The 26,618-nt window shown below is 44.2% G+C and overlaps 1 long non-coding RNA gene across 1 annotated transcript; it reads left to right on the forward strand.

Annotated features, from left to right (window-relative positions):
- The first annotated feature begins 9,524 nt into the window (after window positions 1-9,524).
- On the forward strand, window positions 9,525-25,689 carry LOC123619830 (uncharacterized). Its single transcript, XR_006728564.2, has 3 exons — window positions 9,525-9,648; window positions 13,449-14,244; window positions 16,790-25,689. It is a non-coding gene; the product is annotated as an uncharacterized LOC123619830 (long non-coding RNA).
- The last annotated feature ends 929 nt before the right edge of the window (window positions 25,690-26,618 follow it).

Below are 26,618 nucleotides of genomic sequence, written 5' to 3' on the forward strand. Positions count from 1 at the left end.
CTTTTCACCGGCCTCCACTCCCACCACCCAGGCAGCAGTCCAAGCTCGTGGCCACCACTGTCCCCCTGGCGGCAGGTGGAGATGGTACGAGACTCACGAGCAAAGGAGAGTCGGAGATGCAAGAACTTTTGTTCCCCAGGGATGCCCTTCCCCTGTCTGGTCTCCCTTCCCCCGGCCCCATGAACTGAGGGGTGGGGTTTTATATCACTGCATAGTGTCAGGTGGGCCCCCCGGTTGTGTGCCGCTGCCTACAATGAAGAGTTCCCCACTTCTTTGAAGAGTGAGGTGGGTGTGGACCATTGGGTTCTTGTGAAGGGGCAGGGCACACTGAAGAAGGGATGGCAAGCAGGTGGAGGCCTTCCCAGGAGAGGAATGCTTGGTGCCAGAGCGTCTGGAGGGCTGCCCCTCTCTGGCATTTCTTGGGTGGGTGGTGAGGTGTGGGGCAGTGGGGAGAAACTAGGTGGCACTGCTCTCTGGCTGGAGTTTCCCCTCCCTCTCTCATTGCCAATGAGAGGAAGTGAAATGCTGAGGTGAAGAGAGAAATCCCCCTTCCTACTCCAGGGGTGCAGATGCTTGGATGGGCCTCTACTACAGCCAGACTTCCAAAAGCACCATCTTGTAGCAAATGCCCCTTTCCTTCACACAGAAGCTCCCTACCCAGGGAGGAGGCTGACACAATGAAGTGTTGTGGATCCCTTTCCAGCAAGGCCGTAGGCTGTGGTTTCCTTTCCAGCCCTGACCTTACAGCCCGAGAAACAAGACGAGGAGTGAGGAGAAGAGGCAGGAGCCCTGGTGGCGCCCCAGGATCTGTTCCACTTGTGTGTTAATGAGCTCCAGGAATTGTTCATCCTAGTCGTCAGCCAGCAGCTACTTTGTTCCTTTTCCTCTTCCAAGAACTAGCTGTCCCCTTCTGTTCCAGGAAGGTCACAGCTAAAGACTTGGGTCTCAGGTAGGAGGCTCAATAACTGAACCCCAGGGAAAGCTCGCCCTTGTCTGTTTACCAAGATGGGGCTTCAAAGAGAAGAAAACAAAGTAAGCAGTGACTCTGATCTCAATGCATTTTTAAGTGACATGAGGGAGACAAAACTGACACAAGAGACCAAGGTGGGCTGGGAGAGAGTGTGAAATTAATGTGTGATGAGCAGCGATCAGAAAGGAAGCGATCCCGGAGACCTGGAAGACTCTATGGAAGATGAGGTGTCTAAGAATCAGGCCAGCAGCGTGACCGAGGATGGGCTGTTGAGGACAAATATAAAACAAGTTGCATAAACAGGGTAGGGCCAGACTATGTAGGGGTTGAAAGCAGGGGACAAATGTTTAGAATTCTCCGTTAGGAAATTCCCCATTAGGAAATACAGGGTCACTGAAGGTTTCATGTGTGGGGCTGATGCTGCTGAGAAGGGCAGCCTCACGGCCCTCCCAGCTGCACATGCGCACGAGGCCTCCTCCACACAGCGCATCACATACTTGGTTCATCTCCAGGAACGAAAGCTGGCCGGGTCCCGGTGAGGGGCAGCCACCGACGACGGTATTCCTGAGTGGATCGGATCTCTAGGGAATCTTCTAGACTCCAAGACTCTTGTTTCTGGCAGCCAAAGTCAGCTGCCAGGATATGGGGAGTTCTGCATATGAAAATAATGTCAAACGCCTCTGGAGGAGAGGTTGGAAGCAAAATCTGGAAACTCACAGATGGCAAGTACAGACGGCGCTGTTTTGGCCCCCTCCATTTTTGTTCTTTTATTCTGCGTTTCCAGGTTCCAACTACCGGGGCCGGGAAATATTTCACGGAAGAGAGCTGGGTGGGTGGAGGGATGGGGCAGCGGGGAGGGACTCCAGGGCCTGCTACCACTTGAGAGAATCCTCTCCTGGAACGTGGCCGACGCCTCGCCTGCCCGCAGCAGATGTAGCCAGGACTGTCCCAGCTGCCCCCTTGCCCTCCACGTCACGTCCCCCGTGGTTTCCACAACCCCCCCCCCCAACCCAGGAAGGAAGGAAGACTCTCCTCCCCTTCTTCCACCTGGCAAGGACGACCCGCAGGTCAGGGCGGCACAGCTTAGTCTTGATGGCGGGGAAACTGCGGGGGAGGAAAGGGAAAGGGAAATGTATCCGCATGACATGTTCCTCCGTGGCGGTTGGCGCGGGGAGGGGTGTTGCTGCTGGGAAGAGAACTATTGCTCCTATGAAAAATAGTTCCTCTTTCTCTCTTTCACAAAGAAATCCGTGGTTGAGAGCACTGACTTCTTTACGCAGTGAATAGTTAGGGCACACGTACTGCATGCTCTGTGGCTGGTGCTGTATGTTTATGTTGATGATCTGTGTAGTTTCCGTACTAGTAACTGTCAGGGTCATCACCCAGCACAGGTCCGCCCATCTCCCTACGCCCTGGGAGACCATGTGCAACACCGCAAGGTGAGAGCCAGCTCCGCGGAGAACCTATGGAAACAGCCAGATGTAAAGAACCCATTTGCCCACTTAGCAGCCTCTCAGCTCCCATCTGGTTGGGTTACCAGTCAAATCTTAGACAAACTCGCAGACCTCTGCATCTCCTGGTACTAAAGCACAAGCTGAATCACAGCTTCCTCATTAGGCAACTTGGCTAAATGTCAGGGAGTCAGAGAAGCGCCAGTCAGGCAGGAAGTCCCACTGGGCGTGGTGGGAGCAGCATTGGCCAGGAGGGCGTCTATTAAGGCAGGCAGCCGGCCTGGCCTGGCCACGGATGCAGTGAGCATTTGGCGGATGCTGGGCCTGTTTGGAGGTCGATGATCTCAAGGAGACCTGCTCCAGGCTCCTGCAAGTGGAGCTCCAGCCAGCGCTGAGATTGGCTCTTGGAAAAGATCACTGGCACTCTACCAGGCAACACACGCCGAGGCAAAGGTTAGGCCAGGAGAAGTTCCCAACTTTAGTTATGAGATATTCTCGTGGTTTTAAAAAACAAATCCCAGTTCTTGGCTTCCCTGCCCCCAAATAAGATGTCTCACTTGGCCTGACTCTCCCACTACACACCATCAAAAGTGTGGAGATGAGGTGCTCAGCATGAGGGTCTGGATCCCCCCAGTGCATCCTGCTCCACCGACATGTTCCTGAGCTGTGTGGATCGTTCCCCTGGTATTGAGTCTTTCACAAACACACGGTGCTGTGCTCTGTACCACGATATTCCAGAATAATCTGGCTCATTGTCACAGAGTCTTGGCAGTATTAACGGCATTGGCAAGGGTGGTTGGCCACGTGATATACTTTTTTTAAACCACAGTGTTTGGGCCACAATTAAGTGTGTGTATCACTTATTTAAAGTTCATGCTATTAATTAATAAATGTCTGCTTTAATCCTGCCTGTTGTCTATTTCCAGGCCAAGTGTTTCTTTTGCTCTGAAACCAAAAATCTCCAGAGTAGAAGGAACTAGTGGACTATGGACTTGGGCGAGTTGACAGGTACCTGCACCCTCCCTCTCCCACCTTTCCCACCCTGTCCTTGCCTCTGTGCTCATCTCATACCTGGGACATGCAGTGTCCCTTTCCAACACATGACTCCAGTTCCCCTGACTTTCTAAGGATTTCCCTTCTTCGGGACCAGCTGATTTCTCCAGGAAACACCACCCATAAAATGTCTGAAAGCAGAAGTGGTCACTTGGTCAGTAACCCTCTTGACGCTCTCCTGAGCCACGTGACCATCTTGAGCACCATCCAGTGCCGTTAGCTGTGACTCATTACTGAAGCCACCAGGCAGCTGGAGACCACATGTCAGCAGTGGTAGAGATTTACACTGAAGCCTCCCCAGGGCAGAGCTGGTGACCAGAACCAGTTCTGTGCCGTTAGCCTCATGGGAATTTCTGTTCAGCCCAGTTTAAAATCTACTGTAGCCACTTAGATCTTACCCATGAAAGGACTACCTCCAGGCAGTCAGGATAAGCTGTCTCTCCTGCTGTGGCGGCCAGCATTCTTTATGTAATGTATTGGGCTAAAGTACACACCCATCTCCTCTTCTAATGAGATATTTTAGGCAGAAGGAAGAAAGGATGATCTACTGCCATGTACGGTGTTTACAGAACCAGCATGTCCTTGAGTTTGTATTCGAGTCCAGAGCAGTTTCAGAGGGTTACCAGGGGCATAAACTCAGGGAGTTGGTTAGGTCAGTAGGTGTTCAGGATGACTGAAAGCTATCATAAAAATGCACTCACCTTTATCCTTTCCACCTAAAGAGCACACTCCCGAATGGATCCCATCAATCTCAGCTTTTCCAAAACCATTCTTTGGATGTCAGGGAAATGTCCAGAGTGTTCAGACAACCCTGGAGGGAGGGAAAGACTGTAAACCTGGCTGAGGTAATGATTCAATTCAGAAGGTAGTCACAAGCTAGAGGAGTAGGAATAATTCAGTCTCTTCTTTAAAAAAGGGCCATTAGCAAACAAATAGCTGGTAACAATGCCTACCTTTACCCAAGGTCACTAATGAAAGGCAGGATGTACCAGCATTTACTTAAATAAACTGCCCTGAACAACTTGGGAGAAAAAAGATTTTCAGAAATCGATTTTAAGCACACAATCAGAAATGCAGACAGAAATTTATATTCAGTTTTCACTGCAATGTTATTTATAATAGTGAAAAATCAAAACCAACTTCCAGTAGAAGTAATAAGAGAAATAGCTAAATTAAATTAAGGCACATCAATAAGTCAGAATATTGTATAACCATTAAAAAGGATGTTAACTAAAAAGATTTAACAATGTAGGGAAACATTCATGATTAGGTAAAAAGCAGAATAAAAAATGGTGTGTTCAGTATGAGTAGGGCTATATTAACAGTTCTTAATTTTATGTGGGAGGATTCTGTATCATTTTTATTTTCTTCTTTGTTTTTTAAATTTTCTGCCAGAGATATGTATTACTTGTGTAATCAGAAAAGCCCTGAGATAGGACTAGAGATTTTAAGTGGATAAGATGGTCATTTTACATAGGATATGTTAAACGTTTCTCAAAATAGTTAACTTCCTTATTGCATGAAAATATGATTTAATTTCCACATACAATTCATTAATTGAGTAAATATTTATTAATGCCTACAATTTGCTGAGTAACTTATTCATGTAATGAATATTTATTGGAAACTGAGTAGGGAATAGAGAAAAGAACAAAATGTGTTGTCTGCTCTCTTGGAGCTAATCATCTGCTAAGATTTAGTGATACTGAGATTAAAAGATTAAAAAAAAATCAAGAACCCTCCCCTCAAGCAACTCCAGAAGCCAGAAAGAGAGACAGACAAGGTAATAAAAGATGGTGCTACACAGCCTAGGGTGATACTCTCCTGAGGGTGCATGGGCTGCCATGCGAGGAGGCCTTCCAAGAAAGGAGGGGAGAAAGCTTAAGAGGCTATTGGTCAGGAGCCCAGGCCTCAGCCCAGAAGCAGATAAACACCTCATAGTTTCTTTCCCCCTTTTGGTTTATATTAGCTCCCTAACAGTTTAGTAATCCCTCCTACTCAATGGGTTTCAACTATGTTCAAAAAGTCAGCCTAAAAAATAGAGTCCATTTTTAATTGAAAACAAACAAGTAAAAAAAGATCTGGGTTCTCCATGTGGCTCCCACCCCACTGCCAAGCAGAGGAGTCTGCCATGGCCACAGAGTAAATGTTTTTGTCCTCCCCAAATTCACATGTTGAAATCCCACGTGTTGGTATTAGGAGATGGGGCTTTTGGGAGGTGCGTCAGGCATGAGGGTGGAGCTTTCATGAATGGGATTATAAAGTGCCCTTTATAAATAGACCGAGAGAGCTCCCTCGTTCTTTCCACCACATGAAGACACAGCAAGACAGCAGTCTGTGAACCAGGAAGCAGACCCTCACCAGACACCAGATCTGCTGGCACCTTGATCTTGGACTTCACTGCTGCCAGAAGCGTGAGAAATAAATTTCTGTTGTTTACCAGCCACCCATCTGTAGTGGTGTTACAGCAGCCCGAGGAGACTAAGACAGTACCGAGTAGACAGGCACCTATGTTTGTGAGGAGCACAGAGAAAACCTTGGTTTAACAAGAGTGCCAAAAAGCCTAGAGCCAAAACAAAGCTGGAGAAGGGACCATGTGTGTCTTCAGTCTCCTCTTTCCACCTATTAGACAACTTCTAAATGTCACAGTGACACACGGATGAAGTCCTACATTTATGTAGCACTTTACATAAGAGAGCCTCATAGAGGTAGGATCCCAGAGACCGTAAATGGGACCCTGCTTTCATGTAATTAGCAGTGAGGGACCACTGACTACCCCCTGCCCAGGTCTGTTTGCACAAAGGACATCTAAAGGCCGCTGTTCCTGTTTTGTGGTTGCTGATCTGTTACTGCTTGCGAGGGCGACTGGAGGGAACATGGAGATGCAGGGAAGTGGAGGAGACCAGTAGGTGAAACACAAGGGGCTAAGATGGGTAAGTGGGGGCCAGAACTTTTGGGAAGGTGTATTATTAATGAGAATGTTACCTCATTGCCCCACATGGGGATGGGGCTAAGGACATTCAAGTTCCACACATCATCTCTCAAAAGCCTTATCTTTCTCTCTGATCATGAAAATCATGTAACTGATCCTTGACCCATGAAGTTTCAAGAATCTCAGTCACATTTAAAGCCTAATTACAGAAATTAGGTAGTTCAGCCCACCTCACCCCCCGCAACATATTTTTCCTTAGTCTTGACTTTCCTAGTATTGTATGTAATGTCCTTAATCCTGATTCCTTAATTTTATTTTACCATTATTTTCTTATATGATACCTGTGGTCAGCAGACAAACTTGCTTCGTGGAAGGCTGAGTATTTACTAATACATAAAAATGTGATTCTTAACAATAGCCCTAGGAAATAGTTATCCCTGTGCTGGGTCTCTGTTTTCCAGCTGAGGAAACTAAGGGGAAGGTGTCAGGTGTGTTCCCTTGAGTATTTGCGTGTTGGAAGAGGGTGGTGCTTCCATAAAGAGGTGAAGTATAGAGTGGAATTTCTAACATCAGTGGGGGAGACTGTCTTTTTCATATACCAATAACCTTAGTCCTGCCAACCAATGTCATACTTCTCTTACTGCAATATAACTAAGTGATTTTTTTTTTAAAGATGGAAAAAGAATTATCAGGTGATGTAGAAAGTAGCATTTGGTCTCCAAAAGTACACAGACAGGAGGACCAGTTTCTGAATGAAAAGTGTAAGGGGTGAGGGAAAGCAGCTTCCAGTGAAAAATTAAATTAATTTTAAAATCTAATTTAAAGCAAAATAGAGTGGCAGATGTGGAGGGAGTTAAAACTCCTCCTTGGATTGTATTCCCTAAACTTTCCTGTTCTTTCATTTGGCTTGAACATCATCCTATTTATACCAAATAGCAAAACTGGATTAATTAAGAAATAAAATACTCCAGACAGTTCATTTCTAGGGATTGTTTGTACACTCCACATCAGAGAGGCAGGGAATGCTTGTAATTGTAATTTCTCCAGAAGGAAAGACCACCAATGCTTCCTACCTGAAATTTTTAAAACATATTTCTGGTGAGACTGTCCTAATGATCTTCAAGATTGAGAATCAAGTATTAGTAAAATAGATATTTATTTTTGCAGTTCACTTACTCTTCCAACGCAAACTTATGGTTAAACAGCCTCTGTGAGTCAGAGGCTATGTGAGCTTCCTTGCTGTGCAGGTGGTTTTAGGGACAGTTTGGATGTGAAGATTCCAACTCAAGTCACAGGCCAGATCGATCAAGACTTCCAAGTAGTTGTCACCAACCAGACAAGTCATACCAAGAAAGGAGAAAGTAAAACTGCTTCTTCCGTGTTGTCATAGGACAAGTGTAAAATAAAGCAGCCACTGAGGAGTCCTGATGGAACCTTGTGCTTTTCACGAGGTGAACTCCACTCCCCAGAGATGTGTGACAAGCAAGTCAGGATGCCCCAACCTCTCCTCGGAGCTACTGATATGTCTCCTGCTGGCCGCGGGCCTGACACCTGCCAGAATACCTCACAGTTTAATCAGGGATGTTTTCTGGTTCCACCCTCACCTCTTATAAAACCATTCTTTAGACACGGGGCTTTCTATTTAGTGATGCTCTGTTCAAGGTGTTTAGATGTTTCAAAAACCTAAACAACAGCTTGATTGAAATCTGCCTTTGTAAATTCCTTTCTGCACGTATTTAAGCATCACAATAAAATGCATGTTCTACTCACCAAGCAGGAGAAACTAGGTAGGAATATTTGTGTGCAAAGGAAATCGTCTTAGAAAAGGTGAGAAATCTCACTGGCCAACAGCATCAGCAATAATATCTAACATTTACTGAATGCTTACAAGGTGCCAGCCACTAGGGTAGTGCATCCAATACTGTGTAAGTTTTGAAGGGAGGTGGGTGCTGCTGTAACAAAGTACCACAAATTGGATGGCTTGGCAGAAATTTATCATCTCACAGTTCTGGAGGCTGGAAGTCTGAGATCAAGGTTCCTTCTGAGGGCTCTGAGGGAGGATCTGGTCCAGGCCCCTCTCCTAGCTCCAGGCAGCTTGCTGGCAGCTTCGGCATCCCCTGCCGTGTGGCTGCCTCAGCCCAGTCTCTCCCGTCATCTTCACATGGTGCTCTCCCTGGGTGGCTGTCTTTCTGTGTCCAAACCTTCTCCTTTTGTAAGAACAGCAGCTGTATCGGATTAAGGCCCACCCTAACGACTGCATCTTAACTTGACCATCTGCAAAGACCCTATTACTAAATAAGGTCACCTTTGCAGGTACTAGGGATTAGAACTTCAGCCTCATTGAAGGAAACACACTTCAACCCATAATACATGTATTATCTCATTCAGTGTTGTAATGGCTGTAACTGTCACCATTACAAACTGGAACACTGAAGCTTGGAAAGATTTGTTTCCCTTTTCTGAATTCATCTACTGCACAAATGGCAGGACCAGGGTTTGAATTCAGATCTTTTGACTCAAAAGATCATGCTCTTCATCACCACATTTCCAGAGGTTTCCAGAGGAGCGTGAGGCACTCTCCTGACCTTCCAGTCGCTTGGCCGTAGGTTATGCTCTGTGAGCGCCCAGTCTACTCTCAGAAATACTACCTACTTAATGCCTCTTCTATGCATATTTGCCTTATTTAATCCCCTAAAACAATTCTAGAAGGCAAAGACTATACCCTGGTTCACAGATAAGCAAATGAAAAGTCAAGGACGTTGAGACCATTTGGGCAAGGTCACAAATAAAGTAGGGATGGAGCCAGGATACAGATCATTCCCCTCCCCCACCTAGGTCCTGAAGATTGATTTCTCCCCACTGTTTTGCTGTCTTTGACACAAAGTTCAGAGAACAGCAGGCTATCATCCAGTCATGTTAAAGAATAAGAAGTCCAGTAAATCTCATCAGTGCTGTTTTTAAAACCATGCACAAAACAAATCTCAATTCCTAAGAATTTGAATCAGCCAGGGAAGGTACAGGAAAACAGCAAATGTTTGTATGATTTCCTGGGCGACCTTGCCTCTGCTATGTAAATATGTAATGACTAATCGGCCAGGGCAGCCGAGGGATTTTTCTAGATGTGGGCAGTTTTCATTTGTGCATGTTTGCTCAGCTCCGTATGTGGAAAGGGAAAAGACTTCTAACTGTTTAGCACAATAACAGACCAAAACAAAAGGAGCAATCATTTCACTCGTGCTTAGGTAAGACATTTTAATCTTTCTTAAATCTCCGTGTGTGTATTTTGGGGCCTATAGCAACTGGCAGACTATTTAGGACAGACATGTGCATGTGTTGAGTGCAAAGAGAAGAGAGCCCCGGGCTGGGGGGTGTGTGCTGAGGAAGGATGGTTGACCTCTGGCAAGTATCAAACACCAATAGCCATTGATTAGGAATAGCCCTGGGCAAAATAATATTAAGATTTTTCTGGAGGTTGTGACCGTTACCAGTTTTCAGTTTTCTGACATTTCACAAGAACAGAAAAACACAGATCCTGACTTCTTGGAGCTTTGCAGTTTGCCAACGCTGTTGAGTACATCAGCGGCTTTATAGCGCCACCATGTGGTCACTTCTCAAGCTGTTCAAACACTCGTCTGGAGCCAAGCCTGGCAGGGAGATTCTGATTCAGACACGACTGTGTTGGGCGGCTTGTGAGAACAGAGCTGGCTAGTCCGGCATCTGATACAGGCAGCAATAGTATGTGTGCTGGGTGGGGGTAGTAAGGGCTGAGAAGATCCCTGGAGGCAGAGCAGGGGCGGGACCAGGAGACCCCAAGCAGCTGGACTTGGCCATGTAGACAGGCAGCGGGGGAGAGGAAATCTACCCACGGGGAGTTAAGACCACACTAGTGGACCTGGGCTCCTGAGCCAGACTTTATCTATGAGAAGGAGGAATTGACAAGAGTAAGGCAAGGCCCCAACTGCCGTGGAGCCCATGGGACTGAGACATGAAGTAGGAACCAGAGCTAAACCCCAGTTACAGTCCTGCCTGGTCACTGGCTCTTACAAGAAGCCAGGGGACCCAATGTCTCACTCAGGAGAGCTCCAGGAGTCCAGCTGAGCCCTGCCAGCACCCTCCCCTGGGGAAGTGCTCCTGCAGACACACCAGCCAGACACACTCTTCTCCCAGCGGGGGAAGGGAGTATTGTCCGCAGAGGAGAGTGCAGAGTCTGGAGACTCATCATGAGGCAAGGCACTGGGACGATAAGCAGGTTTCAGACTCTATGGAAATAAAAGAAAACCAAGCAAATGAGAAAAGCAAAGGCTATTTATTATTCTGTGCTTTCTCTGTAGTCAGGGAGTCAGCCACCATCACTTTCCTTTCGGAAGAGGCTCCAAGGCAGGCAGAGGAGTGGGACAGCTCTATAGAGCAAAAAAGGAGAGGATCTGAGGTGTGCCCTGATCAGAGGCTGTTGGCCTGGGGAAGCTGCAGGCAGGCTATCTAGAGTGGGGTGTCTGCGTGACTGGTTAGGGGTACATATTTGGCTTTCTCCGGTTGATCCTATGTTGCAAGTGGAGACAAAAATCAGGAAAACTGTCAGTAATCAAGCCCTGGCCATTTAGGGGTCACTCGTTACAGAAGGGATTGCTTAGCTCCCTGGACTGTCATCAGAGAGGGCAGCTGGCTTCCTGCAAGTACGGCTTACAGCGGACTGGCTTCCTGGGTGGTTTATTGTAGATGAAGAGGTTGGTTTCCTGAGCAGGTTGCTGCACACTGTGGGTCAAAGTTCTGTTTCCACATATGGTTGGACCCATTTGTACATTCAGTCTCTCAGCTCTGAGGGGCTAGGACTCAAGGATTAGCCTAGAAGCAAACGGTCAGCATTGGAGGCCTCCTCTCGAGTCAGGCGAACAACGAGAATTCGGAATCAGCCAAAACAACCCTCACCCCACCCTGTCCACAGTCAGAATCAAGTCCTCAAGGAGACAGGACAAGTTGGAAGCTCAGTGGTCAGTACTGACGTGTATCATGGCTCAGGTCAACAGCAAGGGTGGACCCACACTGAACCCCTCCCTGGCCACTATATGCAGCTTCATTATTCGCTGCCTTAGTCAGGAGTGGATGAGGAACTTGGAAGAAACTTAAGCTTCAAGAGAAGAAGGAGGACGTGGTGGTGGTGGTGGTGGTAGGGTGGCCCATCTTGTGGGCAGCTGGGGGAGGTAAGAGACATGAAACAGAGCCTGCCACTGTTCCATGAGGTGTCTTAGTGCCACTAATTAGAGTCTAGGGACCGTGCCCTATCCTGATGAGAAACTATATTTGATTTCTTAGAAATGCAGTGGCCATGATTCAGAAAGGGCAGGGATGCTGAAAATGCCCAGCTGGGGAGCCCCAGGGACAGGCCCTCCTATGCAATCCAAGTAGAGCAAAGGAAGCTCTGATCTGTGCAACAGGGGGGCTGAGGACACCTCTCCTGGTGGGGATTATGACTCTGCTCCCAGCAGCCCTCCACTAGGACGTCGTGTGTGAACCAGCACAACTCCTGTGTCATACTGACATCATTGTCATCTCCATCCAAGCCACCTGGTGGCACAGACACCTCAGTCATAGCAAAACTGACTATATTATAAACAGTCTCTGGAAATAGGCAAAATATAGGGACATTTGGGAGCAGATGGATATTTAATTTTTTGGTTTCTAGCAGAGCCTTATTCTCTGTGGACTCTTGGGGCCCCTGAGGGCCAGTGTGGAGTCATAGTGTTCCTCAGGTTTCAGTCATAATTTTGGCCACACCCGAACTCAGCCTTTGTAATGCTTCAGTATATTTCTTTAAATTTATTTACCCTTTCTCATTACCTTTATTTGGAAAAAGAAACTAAATCACTATTAAAAGTGGAAATTTAATATCACTTGTCCTAAATAGAAGGTAATCCTAAATATACATAACTAATCAAATGGAACACTTCGCCCATAGACATCCCCCCCACATTGTCTCCTATGCCCCCAGTGGTACAGGGGCCACACTGGGGGAAAATCTCTCAGTCATTACAACTTCAAGCCCTGGCTCTGGTGTCTGGTTCTGAGCTTGAAGTCTAATTGTAAAGTCCTAAGCAAATGTTTAACCTCTCTAAGTGTGGTTTCCTCGTTGTATTATAAATTATATTCCTCATTATTATAAACAGTAAGTGTTAGCTGTCACTCTGATTGTCACCATAATTGTTATAAATAGTATCCTTTTGGACTAGCTCACCAGTGTGTAGCTCCTCCTAACAGCTGGACCTCGAAACATCCACACTTACCTGTGGACAGGAATCATGTTCAGAATATACAGAGCATGGATGTCTTTTTGATAAGACTTGCAGGCTACTAAAAATAAAAAGCCATTGCTTCTAGTCAATGGGTCTATTGAGCCTTTCATGTTAAAAATTCCAGTCAGTGATTCAGAGAACCTAAGTATATCAATCAACTCTTGACTTGTATTTTTTATATTACCTGTCCCTTCCCAGCCCCTTGGTTCTCTAGGATAATATTTTTTCCTCCTGGCACTCACTGTACCAGTCAGAGTCTCAGCAGGAATCAGATGGTACCCAAAGGAGTAATTGAAGAGACTAGTAATGAAATTAGTAATAGAGCTGTTTATGGAGGTGTGGGCAGGAATTGAAAAAGATAAGGAAGCACCCAGGGCCCAGCAACCATAGGAAGCTGTGACACCCCAAGGCCCAAAAGGTAAGAAGGATGTTGAAACAAATTTCTAGGCCCAAGATGGAGCCGCTCCTGCCCAGAACCATGTCAGCAAACTGAACTTTCCTGTCTCTGCAAATGCTCCACTGGACCAGAAACACAGTCCATGCAGTCATCCGATCCCCAGACGCCGAGCCAACTTTGGGCACTACACTTGTTTCCTTATTCCTTGATCTTTCTACGTAAGGTCAGATATGCAATCCCAGCCAGTCATGCCCTGTTTCCACGTTGTGACTTCTAAGGCTCCATAAAACTCACCCTTGCTTAAATTCCCTCGGGAAGAGTGCTCCCCAGTCCACTGACTCTTTTCTCTCAAATATAGGACATCAAACTCATTGCTGAGATGATTTAGCTTGGTCATTAGACAGGAGGAAGCTGCTGCTGGAACCCTGGGAGCTCCAAAGCCAGAAGAGGCCACCCTGCTCTGCCCTAACAGGAGCTGTGTCCTCAGTAGAGAAGGTCGGTCACAGGCCAGAGCAGAGTGCCTACATGCACGGACTCTCCTCCTGCCTGTCGTCCCCCGCCAGGGCTTCCAGGGGCTGAACCCAGTTGGAAGCGAGAGGGCAAGGGGAGCACTGGACATGTCATCCCTAGAGGCCAGCAGAGAAGCGTGGAGAACAGACCTAGAGGGCCAGACGGCGAGTAACCAACACATTCCTGTAACATGTTTATCCATCTGTGATGCCCCTTTGCACCCCTTAAACTTTCAGAAGAGTGGGTTGTAAACACCAAGTGAATCAGACTGTAAATGTGTATGTCAATGACACAAACACAAGTAAAGTCACAGGCAAAGACAGAAGCGTGTCTCACCCATCTAGACTGCTGAGAGAGCACCCCCTGCAGGCCAGGGGCCACCACACCAGAGCTCGCAGCAGCTCAGCCCTAGGTTCCCACCAGGGAAACAGAACTGAAGTCATCTCTTAGACGCCAGTAGGCCATAGCTCTGTTACCAAGGAGCATGACTCTGGAGGTGAAGAGACCAGTCCGTGGAAGGAACCCCCACGACTCCCTTCTTCGCCACAAGCCAGCAAAATCAGGAAGCAAAGCAAGGAAGATGGCTCTCCCACTAACAGATGGGGGATGCGTTCCCCATGTGTTTTGAGAGAAGAAGGCAGCAAGTAAGTCTGGGTGGATGTGGTACCCCTGCCTTGAACAGCAGTTTGGGGGAACGGTGTGCGCTGATGGGGTGTGTGCTGGGGTGCAGGGCAAGGCCGGCACCTGTCAGAGGGTGGCAGGGCTCCCTGGAGGAAAGCAGGTGACCTCATGGAGGAAGGCAGGTGACACCCTTTCGAAGGCATCCCTAGGGTGCAGGCCCCAGGCAGGCAGAAGCAATATTTTCCTGAGTGTGGAAACCAATCTGGCTGCCTTCGCATTGCGAGGCCAACCTAACAGTCATGTTATCAGAGCAAGCTCCCTCCACATCTCTCTTTCTCTCTTTTTTAAATTGTGGTAAAATACACATAAAATTTATCATATAATCATTTTAAGTGTATAGTTCAATAGCGTTGAGTACATTTCCACTGCTGTAAAACCAATCTGCAGAACTCTATGCACCCTATAAAACTGAACTCTGTACTCATTAAACAATTCCTCACTGCCCCCTCCCTCAGCTGCCAGCATCCAGCTTCTGCTTTCTGTCTCTAGGGATCTGACTGCTCTAGAGCCCTCATGTAAGTGGGATCGGACAGTATTTGTCTTTCTGGGACTTGCTTATTTCTGTTAGCAAAATGTCCCCCACGGTTATCCATGTTGTAGCATGTGTCAGAATTTTCTTCCTTTTTAAGGCTGAATAATATTCCATTGTAGGTATATTCCACATTTTGTTTATCCACTCACCCATCCATGGACATCTGGGTTGTTTCCACCTTTTACCCATTGCAAATAATGCTGCTATAAATACAGGTGTGCAAATATCTGAGACCCTGCTTTCAATACTTTTGCATATATACCCAGAAATGAATTTCTACGCATCTCTTTTCTTCACCTCCATGTCAACTATTTTTAGAGGTCATGTAGGGGGAAGGGCCTAGGATTTGAAGTCACAGCTCTGGGTTTTAAGTCTCCACATTAGCCTTCTGCTGGCTATGTAATCCTGGGCAAGTTTCCTAACATTTCTGAAACCTGCATTTTTCTTCCATACAATTGGAAGTATATCACCCACAGTATTATGTTTTGAGGGATGCCAGAATGAAGTACTGTAAACTGGGTGCCTTAAAACCACAGAAATGGGGAGAGGGGATAGCTCAAGTGGCAGAGCGCATGCTTAGCATGCTCGAGGTCCTGGGTTCAATCCCCAGTCCCTCCTCTAAAAATAAATAGATAAATAGACCTAATTACCCCCCCAAAATTTTTTAATTTAAATTTTTTTAAAAAACAAAAATGTATTCTTTCACAATTCTGGAGGCTGAAAGTCCAGAGGCATCAGCAGGATTGGTTCCTCTTTGGCTGCACAGGGGGCGAATCCGTTCCCTGCCCACCCCCCAGCTTCTGGTGGTTGCTGGAACCCCGGCCCCCTCGGCTTTTGGCTGCATCACTCTCACTTTCACACGGCTGTCTCCCCTGTGTGTTTGTGTCTTCATATAGCAGTCTCTCCTCTTTGTGTGTCTAAATTCTCCCCATTTTACAAGGACATCAGTCACTGGGTCAGGGCCCATTCTAATCCAGCATGACTTCATCTTAACTTGGTTACGTCTGCAAAGACCCTCATTCCAAACAAGGTCACATTCACAGGTGGTAGGGTTAGGATTTCAACATGACTTTCAGGAAGACATAATTCAACCAGCAACAGCCACGCTCCAGGATCTCTGTGAGCATTAAGTGCATTTTGTAAATGCGCGAGCGGCATACTGGATGGGAGTAACTATCCCGGCGAAGCTGACCTTCAGCTTGTGTGTCTTCTGACTTCAAGGACTTCCTTCTCCCTTTACTGCTGGGTCTAGAGTGTGAATGCTTACTGAATGCCCCTCTGCTTCCAACTGGGACTGCACTCGCTGTGTGTTGTTAAATGTTCAATGTCATTTTCATCCCTGGGAGAAGGAAGAACATTAAGCGTGGACTTCGGTAGATCAAGCCAGCTCTTGACACATTCTATTTTTTGTTGCTTTTGATCTCTGAAGAATGCATCCTCTCCTGCTTTTCATTACCTGCCTTGTCCCAGAGGACGGGCAGAAATGTTGTGCCTGGATGCTCCTGGGAAGTGAAGCCATCACGGCTGCAAGGTCATTGCATCCTTCCCTGGCTTATTCAATTGTCACCATCTCCTTAAATACCGCACCCTAGAGGAGCCTAGGCTGCCTAGCTGATATATTGTCTTCAGATGTTTGTCCGTGTCCTCCATAACATTCTTCAAGCTGGGACACACAAAACAGATTCACCAGGAGTGGGAACAGAAATGAGCCACTCTCAACACTTTAACGGTATTGCAGCTAAATGGTTTATTTACCCCTGCACCCTATTCTCTAGACAGATAACCATTTTCCAATCTATGAAAATTAGCATTTCTAGACGAGGTAAAATTAAAAGATGATTATTTGTGTTTTAAAAGGATTTGTTATGATTCCTAAAAGATGATTGTAACAACCATAATAATAATATAAGATTTCACTTAAAATTCTTCTGAGCTCATCTGTTGAAATAAGGTGCTACTGCTTATCTACCACACAGACCCTTCCGAGATACACGACTCTGGGGCCCAGAGGTGGACTTTTAAAGGAGTTCAGCTGATCTCCCCCCTCAGCAGCTCAGCAGCCCTGCAACCAGGATGCTCACTCTATTTGGTACCAAGCCTGCACTTGACTGCTGAAACTGCAGGTAGCCAGCAGAAGTGACACAAACTTCCTAGATGCTTGGACCAGGCCACCCGGTGATTTATTGACAGAGGCAGCTTTGCTTGAAGATCAACACCAGGCAATCTGACTAGGCAGGTTGCTAAACCCTAAGGCCGTCAGAGTTTTAAAATGTAGTTTTTTATGCTCTCTATGTCTAGCTAGTTTTAATGAGCTATGGTTTTCTTGTGCAAGAATTAAAGAGCAATTCCTCATAGGAACAAATCCAGGCAAGGGACCAGAGACACAAATGGCCCCATTTTCCCCTGGCCCCTGCCACCTATTCGAGGCCATGTGAAGTAGCCCCGGATTTCACACCTCCAGACAGGCAGAGCATCAGCCTGTCTCCAGTTGTAAAGGCCTGCTGACTGCTACTAATAACATATGTGATTCTGCTGGGAAGCCTGAGGAGGAATCGTCCATTTATTACCTAGTGAATCAATTTTAACTTTGAAAGAAAAGACCAGACTGTGGACCGCAGTGCACAGTGGAGTACGGCATGGAAATCCTAGCAGGGTTTTGATGCCCGGTTTCTGAAAGGGAAAGAGAGGCCCTTCCCCACCTCCCTTTCACCTGTTTTTCTGCTCAGAGTGTGGGAAAGGAGACCTCGTTCCCGGCAGAGGCAGCCTGTGCTCTTCGGCTGGGGCCCTTGAGAGCCGAGACTGCGGCGGCAGGGATCGAGGGCCGGGGGGGCCGGGGTGCAGCATCGTGTTGCCGGCCGCTGAAAGGTGCGGATGAGATGATGCTGATTACAAGGACTGCAGGAAAGTGGAGAGCGAGCTTCTGAAAATGGCTGAGACAGGAAGAAAAGAAATGCCCTGTGCATCCAGGAAAGCGGATAGTGCGTATTGGGTGCCTCTTGTATGTTGGTCATTCAAAGATAAGGCCCGTCCCACCTGAAGTTAGCCTGGCTGCTTCTCCCAGGGGTCTTCTCAGAGGCTGGGGAAAATGGAGTATCATTTTCAATGAAGAAGCAGATCAGACTGGGAGACCCATGAGCATAAGCCATGGGGCCAGAAAGTGTGTTCTCCTGACCCATTTCTCAGCACAGCTTTGCACGGCCAGCTCCTGTCCCTGTCACACAGGAGGCAACACACGAGGGCAGGTTGCTCTGTGTTCCTCTGCTCCCCGGCAGCACCGGGAGCGGTCCGTGGCTTGGACACTGGACCCTCTTACGAAGAGGGAGCTCTCTGCGATTCTCTTAAAACCTCTCAGACTCAGGAAAAGAGATGGTCCAACTTGGATGTCACTGTGTTTCACTTTACTGCTCAGTCACACCTTGAGAACAACACAAAAAGGAGAGAAGAGAAAACTTTCACTTATATGTGGAATCTAAAATAATGACAAATGAACTTACAAAACAAACAGACAGACATAGAAAACAAACTTATGGTTACCAGTAGGGGAGGGGGTGGGAAGGGATAAACTGGGAGTTCTAGATTTGCAGATACACACTACTATATATAAATAGATAAATGACAAGTTTCTACTGTATAGCACAGGGAGCTATATTCAATATCTTGTAGTTACTTAAAAATATGAAAACAAATATATGTATGAATATGACTGAATTATTATGCTACATGTACACTAGAAATTGACACAACATTGTAACTGACTATATTTCAATTTAAAATTTTTAAAAATTAAAATAAAATAAAAGGGAAAAAAAGAAAACTTGATTCCACATCGTGATTTGGACAGACGAAAGTGCTCTGGGAGTGGGGTGGGCAGAAGGCAGCCCTGCCCCCAGAGGCGGCCCTGTTCTCAGCCTCAGAACTTGTGAATGCGTTACCTGAAGTGGCAAACAGGATTTTGCCTATGTGATTAAGTGAGGGATCTTCAGGTGGGGAGAATTTTCTGGATTATCCAGGTGGGCCCAATGCAGCAAGAATCCTTATAAGTGAAAGAGAGAGGAAGGAGAGTGAGTGTCAGAGTGATGGGATGTGGGACAGACGTGACTGGCTGTTGCTGGCTCGAAGGATGGAAGGGCCTGAGTCCAGAATTTAGGCGGCTTCCAGAAGCCGGAAAAGCCGAGGAAACAAATTCTCCCCCAGAGCCTCCAGAAGGGATGCAGCTCTGCCGTTTGCCTTGATTTTCGCCCAGTGAGATCCATTTTGGACTTCTGACCTCTAGAACTGAAGGTAATACACTTGTGGTGTTTTGAGCACTAAATTCGGGGTCATTTGTTACAGCAACCACAGGAACCTAACACAGGGCAGAAGTTGAAAACCAATATTCTCTGGAAAGCAGTGAACTAGAGGTCCCAAGGCTTCCCATTTGGGTAGTTTACATACCTCATTTGACCCGACCACAACCCCACTAGAATGTAAACCATTTTATTCTTGAGTCAGCTGTGTGAGGGCAAATTCTGTGTTTCGTTCACGGCCCCATCCTCAGCACCTGTTTGATGAATGTTGTTGACTTCGTTACTCAGGAAATAATCACTCTGGACCAATCCAGTAGGTGTAATGTAACTGGCAGGCATGATTATCTTGGTTAGAAATGACTGACACGTTTGTTTATCGCTGCTCTCCCCATCCTCTTCCAAACCACCGTGCTCCCGAGCCACTTCTCTGATCCAGCCTTAGCCACCCCTACCCCTCTCCCAATACTCCTCCATATTCTAAGCCGAGTGATCTTTTGAAAACATGTATTGGAGCAAGTCTTCTTACTCCCAACACAGGTCCTGGGACAGAGATGTTCCCTCCGTCCTGAATGTGTTTCCTCCCCCACGCTTCCCTCATAGTACTTTTAGGTAACTCCTGCTCATCCTTCATTTTCCTTATCAAAGGTCACTTCCTCTAGGAGGCCTTCTGAACCTACCCTGCCAGATTCATTGCCCACTCCTCACCCTCCCACCTGCTCTCATAGCATCCTTCACTTTTCCTTCGTCACATGTATCACTGACTTCTCAACACCTAGCCCCAAATTTGCAAGTAAGAAAGCAAGGCACCCTTGTGGCATAAATTAACTCAGTGAAGTTAAGTGATTTCCCTAAAGGCACACAGCTTGTAAGTGCGGGAGCCAGGAAGAGAACACAGGTGTTCTGACTTCCACATTTCCATGATTCCACATGGCATCTCTAAGCAATTCCTGTTGGGGTGTCTGAAAAACAGAAGAGGCAGCACTACCAAGACTGGAGCACTGAGCGCTGCAGAGCTGAAATGCAGAAAAGTAATGGACTCGGACAAGCCAGCCGGGCACGTGGATGTTAGACACGGGGCCTCTGGCTTTGAGTACAGTGTTTCCTGTTCCAGGAGGAGGAGAGGCAGGGCTCCCCAGAGAGCTTGACAAACCCCAGACAGATAACTTAGAAAATGGCACATATTTACCAGAATTTGCAGTCAGATGTGTGCATGAGAACAAGAAGACTATGAAAAGAGAGTTAGCAAATTGTGAGTCCCATTGTTAATATCTGACAAGGACTGAATTGTCTCCAAATTTATATGCTGAAGCCCTACCCCTCAATGTGACTGTACTGAGTGATAGGACTCTTAAAACATAATTAGGATTAAAAGCAGTCATAGGATTGGGGGTCCGGATCCAATAGGATTGGTGGCCTTAAGGGAAAGAGAGAGATAGGAAAGACCACGTGAGGACACAGGGAGAAGGCGACCGTCTACAAACAGGAAGAGAGCTCTCACCAGAACCCGACCTGCCAGCACCCTGACCTCAAAACTGTGAGAAAATAAAGTTGTGTTGTAAAAGCCACCCAATCTGGTGGATTTTGCCATGGAAGTCTGAGCAGGCTAAGACAATGCCCAAATGTTTGTAGCATTCATTTAAATTGTGCAATGGTTCTGGATAAGAAGATTACAGCCAAATTCATTTCAGCTAAAAGGGTTTGAGTGGATATCTGCTTTTTCCAGCTCAGCGTCAGTACCCCCTATTCTTTTAGTAATAGCACCTGATTTTCCTTTGGAAAATTCTGAATCTCTTCCCATTACCAGTCGTCACTGCAGCAGTCTCAGTGGAACTGTCAGTTACGTCATACCTTCCTCTTGCCAAAAAGTGGCCCAGGCCAGATTACAGCAGAAATTAGAAAGTTGAGCACAGTGACAAGATCTGAAAAATATTGAAGGTAATTTATTTATTTTCTTTGTTTTTGTATATATATTTTTATTGAAGTATAGTCAGTTTACAATGTTGTGTCAATTTCTAGTATACAGCACAATGCTTCAGTCATACATATACAGACGTATATTCGTTTTCATGTTCTTTTTCACCATTAGTTACTACAAGATATTGAATACAGTTCCTGCACTATATAGTATGAACTTGTTGTTTATTTTATATATATATTAGTATCTGCAAATGTTGAAGTCCCAGTTTATCCCCTCCGCTCCTCCCCACCCCGGTAACCAAGTTTGTTCTCTGTATCTGAGTCTGTTTCTGTTTTGCAAGTAAGTTTGTTTCTCTATTTCTTTTTTAGATTACACATATAAGTGATACCATGTGGTATTTTTCTTTCTCTTTCTGGCTTACTTCACTTAGAATGACAATCTCCAGGTCCATCCATGTTGCTGCAAATGGCATTATTTTATTTTTTTTTTATGTCTGAGTAGTATTCAGTTGTATAAATATACCACAGCTTCTTTATCCAGTCATCTGTCAATGGACATTTAAGTTGTTTCCATGTCTTGGCTGTTGTAAATGGTGCTGCTATGAACATTCTATTCCATTGATCTATGTCTGTTTTTGTACCAATATTACACTGTTTTGATTACTGTAGCCCTGTAGTATTGTCTGAAGTCTAGGAGGGTTACTCCTCCAGCTTCATTCTTTTTCTTCAGTATTGCTTTGGCAATTCTGGGTCTTTTGTGATTCCATATAAATTTTAGGATTATTTGTTCTAGTTCTATGGAAAATGTCTTGGATAATTTGATAGAGATCACATTAAATCTATAGATTGCTTTGGGTATTATGGCCATTTTAACAATATTGATTCTTTCAATCCAAGAACATGGGATATCTTTCCATTTTTTAAGTCATCTTTAATTTCCCTAGTAAATGTTCTCTAGTTCTCCACATATAAGTCTTTCACTTCCTTGGTCAGATTTATTCCTGAGTATTTTATTTTTTTGGATATAATTTTAAAAGGGATTGTATTTACTTTCCTTTTCTGATATTTCCTTGTTAGAGTAAAGAAGTGCAACAAGAAAGAAACTACAGGCTAAAACCACTGATGAACATATACGCAAAAATTCTTAACAAAATATTCAACAGAATCCAACAACACATAAAAAAGATTATACACCATGATCAAGTTGGGTTCATCCTAGGGACACAAGGATGTTCAACATATGCAAATCAATCAACATGATACGCTACATCAACAAGAGAAAGGACAAAAATCACATGATCATTTTAATAGATACAGAAAAAGCATTTGGTAAAATCCAACACCCACTTATGATAAAAACTCTAACCAAAGTGGGATACAGGAAACATATCTCAACGTAAAAAAAGCTGTTTATGAGAAACCTACAGCCAGCATAATACTCAATGGTCAAAAGTTGAAACCTTCCTGCTAAAATCTGGAACAAGACAAGGATGTCTACCCTCACCACTTCTATTCAATATAGTACTGGAAGTCCTAGTCATAGAGATTAGACAAGAAAAAGAAATAAGAGGAATCCAAATTGGAAGAGAAGAGGTAAAATTGTCCTTATATGCAGATGACATGATACTGTATATAGAAAACTCTAAAGGTTCTACACAAAAACTACTAGAGCTGATAAAAGAATAAGGCAAGGTAGCAGGAGCTAAGTTATTTTGATAGTAGTACCTAGGGAAAAAATCCTGCCTGATACGTTCCCCTCTGTAGATCCCTAGAGCTACCTAATTCCTGCCCTTTCCAAAGTCTGGTTGGTCCATTGGTTCTTCACTTTGGTGAGACACCCAATATCCTCACAGTAAATTCTTTTCTAGTTTCAATCAGTCAGATCTGATGTTGGTTCCTTACCATCAAAGAAGCTTTGACTAATATGTGGGTCTGTCAAATCTGTGCTACTGATTTTTTTCTTAATGCTTATATGCTTATGTTTATACAATTATGCCACTAAAATGCATATGCATTATTGAAAACTATGGTTTGGAAAGAATTTATTTTAAGAGTTTAGTGATTAGTGTACCACAGAAAAATATACTATGTTTCTGGAAATATTCTTCTGACTTTTTTTTTATTAATAGGAGAACCCTAATATTTAGGGCTTAATGCTAATGTCTGAGTAACTCCTCTGAAGTTGATGAGATTTGTATTCTAAAACATTTACAGACCAATGAGTAGAATAAAGAGGGTAATATATGTTTCAACATTAAAATGGTGTGGATATCACAGACCTGAGAAATAGTATGATTCACCTAGCAAATCAAACTCTAATCTTTCTTTTGCATAAAGTTTGGATCTGGGCTTATTATTTTTCAGTCTATTTTAGCTGTTCTCCTGAAGATCCACATCAAAGATCTGGAGCCAGACAGTGAATCAGTGGGAGCTCTGAGGGCAAATTACCATGGATTCTGTGGTAACATTTGTGAACCCAGGAAACTTGGCTCTCTTTTATAGGCTTGGTACATTTATACTTTTCAATTTTGATGAAGAGGAATGGAGGATGGGGAGATGCTTGGTGTGCAATGCTGAATATTTAAGAACAATTTGTTTGCTCACTAAAATAGCCCTGATATTTAAAATTATTTTTAAAAACACTTTAATTTGCATTTTTATCGTGCAGCATATCCATTTTACAAAAGAACTGTATAAAATATATCCATAGAGGTTTAAAGAACATAATACACTCCCATGGCATTTGAGAAACAGAACATTACCAGTGCCTCTCTCCAATTACTTCCTGATCCTTCTCCTACAGAAAGAGCTACCAGCCTATATTTTGTATTGATCATTCATTCTGTTAACTTTTCTTCATAATTTTATCTCACATATATGGACTCTAAAGAATATATTGTGCATATCCTTTATGACTTGCATCTTTTGTTCAACATTGGTTTTTTAGAGTATTAAGATTGATGCATATGCCTTAGTTCATTCATTTTGCATAACTATATAATTTTCCACTTGATAAATATATCATAATTAGTTTATTCATTTATGGATTATTTTTAAAATTTTGCTCTTAAAAGTGAGGCTTCTGTGAACATAGTTTTGCACACATGCAATAGAAAATATCTTTGAAGTATATACTGGGAGTGGAATTGCTAGATCACGGGTTGTACAGAAGTTCAGCTTTCCTAGGAAATACAAATATTTTTGACATATTTGTGTCAGTTTATACTCCCACATGCAGGTGACAGTTTTCATTGCTCAATGGCCCTGACACCTCTCTCTCTCACCAGAAGGATGACAAGAGGATAGGGGACCCCTTCTGAATTAAAGTGACTCTTCCAGCAGCTGGGAGCATGGCTAGCAGATAGCCCTGGACTGTCAGCCTTCAGCTGAAGAGAGTCGACCTGCCCACATCACGCCCACTTCCTGGGGCAGCTCACTGGGGTGGCTGGTTGACATAAAGTATAAACGCTAACCTGCTCACCCCAAGTCAAGCCATCTTCACAGGGACACCCTCATTCCAGAGCTCTCTTTAGGGTTGGCCACAGCTTTCCCTGAGGCTACACTGCAGCCCAGCTACTTCCGTCCTTTCTCCTCCACAGGTGCTGACACCAAGAACACTCCCTAATAAATTTCCTGCATGTTAACCTCCATCTCAGACTGTTCCTCAGGAACTCAAGCTATGACAATGACTGTTTTCAGTTTACCCAAAATTTTTCTAATCTAAATGAATGTCAAGTTTTTCTAATTTTTTTCTGCATCTGTTGAAATAATCACATGATTTTTCTATATTAATTTGTTTATAAGATGTCAGACAATTTAAAAGTAAAGAAACTTAAAAGACATATTACTAAATGAAAGAAGCCAGTCTGAAAAGGCTACAAACTATACGATTCCAACCAAATGACATTCTGGAAAAAGCACAGCTACAGAAACAATAAAAAGATCTTGGTTTCCAGGGATCTGGGGAGAAGGGAGGGAGGGAAAGATGAATAGATGGAGCATGAGGAATTTTTAGGGCAATGAAATTACTCTGTATGATACTATAGTGGTGGCTACATGTCATTATGCATTTGTCAAAACCCATAGAATGTACAACATCAAGTGAACCCTAATTTAAACTATGGACTTTGGTTGATAATAATGTGCGCATGTTGGTTCATCAATTGTATGAAATATGCCACACTGATGAGGGATGTTAAGGGTAGAGGAGCATATATGTGTGGGTGGGGAGGGCTATGTGTGAACTCTCTGTATTTTCTGCTCAATTCTGCTGAACCTGAAATTGCTCTACAAAAAAAAAAAGTCTATTAATAAATTTTTATAAAGTAAACCAATACTACATTTGTGGGACAAAGGCAATTTGATCATAACATACTGTCTTTTTATGCATTTTCAGATTCAATTTGCTGGTATAAATTTTGTTTAGAATTTTTATCTATGGTCACAATTCAGATCGGCCTATTTGGGAGTTTCAGGGGATTTTGGTTTTGTTTGTATTATTTTCGTCTAGCATTAGTAATCTTCTTATTAGTATCTGTGGTCATGACTGAGATTGGCCTATTTCGGGGGTTTGGGGGTTGTAGTTTGCTTGGAATGTCTTTGCCTGGACTTGGCATCAAGGTAATTAATGTTGGCTTCATTAAATAAGTTGGGGAATAGTCCCTCCATTTCTAGTCCTTGACAGGGTTTGTGTAAGGCTGAAATCATCTAAAGATCAAATTTTCTTTGTGCAAAGGTTTTTAACTATTTCATTTCATCAATTGTAATAAAACTATTCAGATTCCCTTTCTTCTTGAGATGGATTTAAGAAGTTGTATTTTTACAAGAATGTATTCATTTCATATAGATTTTAAAATAATTGACTTTTTTCTCATGATTTTGACATCCTTAGTCATATCACTTGTTTTGTTCATGATATTATATAAGAATACTCTCCATTTTTGTCCTTAATTTTCCCGGAGGTTTGCTCTTTTTTCCAGTTTTTTCAAAGAATCGGTTTTAGATTATGTTGATCCTCTCAACTGTAAGTTTGCTTTCTTTTTCATTATTTTCTGCTCAAATTGCATTACTTCTTTTCTTTTTCTTTCCTTGTGTTTATTCTCCTGTTCTTTTTCTAACTTAAGTTAGATATTTAACTCATTAATTTTGAGCCTTTTATTCTTTTCTAAATTTTTTATTTTTTAAGTTGATTTACAATGTTAGTTTCAGATATACAGCACAGTGATTCAGTTATATATATACATACATATATATTTTTTCTGATTCTTTTCCATTATATTTTATTACAAGAAATTGGATATAGTTCCCTGTGCTATATAGTAGGCCCTTGTAGTTTATCTGTTTTACATATAGTAATGTGTATCTGTTAATCCAAAACTCCTACTTCATCCCCCCACCTGGCCCTTTCCCCTTTGGTAACCATAGTTTGTTTTCTATGCCTGTGCGTCTGTTTCTAAGCCGTTACTCTTTTTCATGTAGATTTTCTCTGAGTACCACTTTATGTGAAGCCCCAAAAATGTGATGTGGAGTATTTTTGTAATTGTTCATATCTTAACCTTTTCTAATTTCTATGATTTTTTTCATTGACCCTCAGACGTGTGGT

Source organism: Camelus bactrianus, chromosome 8, assembly GCF_048773025.1.
Source record: "Camelus bactrianus isolate YW-2024 breed Bactrian camel chromosome 8, ASM4877302v1, whole genome shotgun sequence".
NCBI classification, from domain to species: Eukaryota; Metazoa; Chordata; class Mammalia; order Artiodactyla; family Camelidae; genus Camelus; species Camelus bactrianus.